The sequence below is a fragment of the Penaeus japonicus genome, unplaced genomic scaffold (assembly GCF_977035675.1).
Source record: "Penaeus japonicus unplaced genomic scaffold, GWHDUDI00000001_assembly GWHDUDI00000006, whole genome shotgun sequence".
NCBI classification, from domain to species: Eukaryota; Metazoa; Arthropoda; class Malacostraca; order Decapoda; family Penaeidae; genus Penaeus; species Penaeus japonicus.
The window spans coordinates 42,692,047-42,694,546 of NW_028234408.1; the positions used below are offsets into that span (position 1 = coordinate 42,692,047).

Consider the following 2,500-nt stretch of genomic DNA (forward strand, 5'->3'; position numbering starts at 1 on the left):
ACAAACACTGATGCAGACAGACACAGGTGCAGACACGGAGACAAATGTCAACAGACACAGATGGAGAGACATAGGTACAAATGCAGACAAGATGCAAACTCAGAGAGGGAAACTTCCGATTTGAAGGACCTCCTCCTCCTCTCGACGCACCCACAGGAAAAGGAACGGGAAGCTGCCTCAGTTACGGTGTTTTTGATGGTGCGAGAAATGAGAGGGAGAAAGAGAGGAGATGAAAGGGGGAGATGTCTTTGAAAGATGAAGAGAGGGAGAGGAAAGGAACGGTGGAAATGCTTAGGGAGATGGCAAGGAAGAGGAAAAGAACGGTTGAAATGCTCAGAAAGATGGCGAGAAAGAGGGAATGGTGGAAATAGAGATAGTGATAAAGAGAGGAACATAACGGTGGAAATGCTCTGAGAAAGGGCGATAAAATGAGGGGTATAACGGTGGAAACGCTCCGATAAAGGGCGAGAAAGAGAGGAATGTAACGGAGGAAATGCTCCAAGAAAAAGCGAGAAACAGAGGTATACAACGGCGGAAACGCTCCGAGAAAGAAAGGAACACCACGGCGAAAATGCTCCGAGAAAGGGCGAGCAAGAGGAATGAAACAAGAATAGCGAGAAAGAGAGGAATACAACGTTGGAAAGAGAGGAGAAGAACGGCCTGGAGGGAAGGCCTCGATTGTATGCAGCGTGCCAGGTGATCCCGGTTATTACCGGAGGTGCCGTTATGAAGCGCAGGACGACGCCCGAAGGAAATTGATGACAGCCGAAAACCGGGCGAAGTCCTGACAGGGAGGACGTGTGTTCAGGCGGTCCGGGTGCGGTTTCGCGAACGGACTGTTGTGATTTACACCCACACGGATTGTTTATTTACACTAACGGAGTGTTGTTTTAAATAATTTACACTCACGGGGAAGGTTTATTTACACGACCGGAATGTTTGCGTTTTACATGGGTTGGGAAGGATCGTGTTGGAGCGATGCTGAATCGCTTGCTTATTCGTATTTTTTTTTTTTTTTACCATGTGATTTTATTATTATTATGATTTTACTCTTGATTTAGAATTCTCAGTGCGGATGAGTGTGCGGTTTGGGGAATTGAAATACATGTTTCACACGAATTTAGAGAGTTTGTGGATGTGGCTCGCTTGCTTATTTGCGTGTATATGTTTTCCTTGAGATTTCTTGACGTAATATATTTTACAGGGACGTAGTTTCGAAGTTGAAGATGAACAGTTTTCGATAAGAGAGAGATGTTTATGTTCATTGGTCATTTGTTCATACATACATGTGTGTGTCTATATATATATATATATATATATATATATATATATATATATATATATATATATATATATATTATGTATATGTTTATGTATTTGTGTATATGTATATATATACACATATACATGCATGCAGGCATGCATACATACATACATACATACATACATGCACACATGCACACATACACACATACACACATACATACATACACATACACACACACACACACACACACACACACACACACACACACACACACACACACACACACACATATATATATATATATATATAAATATATATATAATATATAATATATATATATATTATATATATATATATATATATATATATATATATATATATATATAATATATATATATATATAATATATATATATATATATATGTGTGTGTGTGTGTGTGTGTGTGTGTGTGTACATATATATGTACATATATATATATTGATATTTATATTTTTTAGAGATGTAACCTTGGACAAAATTTATAGCATGACTTCATCCCCCATATCTCTCCAGGCTGGAAGGGAGATGGTGGAGGGAAGGGGTGAGACAAGTCCCAAGTTGACACGCCCTTGGCAATGGCTGCGGTGCTCGGCTATTCTGTGCCGGGCTGGAGGGGAGGGGAGGGCGGCGGGGAGTGAGTGAGTGAGTGCATCCGGAACCGTATTTTAGCCGGAAATGTCATCTATGGCTGAGCTTTCGTTGGGAATTCATGGCGTTCCATTAGACAGCAGGCCGAACTCACGCAGGCTGTCCAAATGGAGGCTGGCGGAACTGTAGGTGAAAGTTACGGGAATTACAGGATGTGTAATTTGGTTCCAGAGATGCGGCCCGTGTTTTTTATTTTGTTATTTATTTATTCATTTGTCTTTTAAGAATATCTGAAATGTGTTTGCTATTTCTGGCGAGCTGCTTAGAAATGATTCTATTGTCAAACTCATTGTGATGATAATTGGTAATTATGATAAAAGCATAAAACAATGTTAACGAAATGAAAGCGGGTGCCTTACGTAAGCCATGTTAATATTTCCCATTCGAATATGTTAAACGACTTCCGTTCCTTCATGTCTGTACATAAGGATGATAACGTTTTCACTTCAGGTATGATGAAAAAAAAGGGATGGGAGGTCAAATACCGTCGTATGCGGTAGTTGTTTATCTTGTTTTTTAGCGTGTTTTTTCTCCTCTCTTTCATT

At 40.0% G+C, this 2,500-nt stretch overlaps 1 long non-coding RNA gene across 1 annotated transcript in view; it reads left to right on the top strand.

Annotated features, from left to right (window-relative positions):
* LOC147471735 (uncharacterized) overlaps nucleotides 1–2,500 on the top strand; it is a 186,022-nt gene that overhangs the window by 14,648 nt on the left and 168,874 nt on the right. The window lies entirely within an intron of this gene.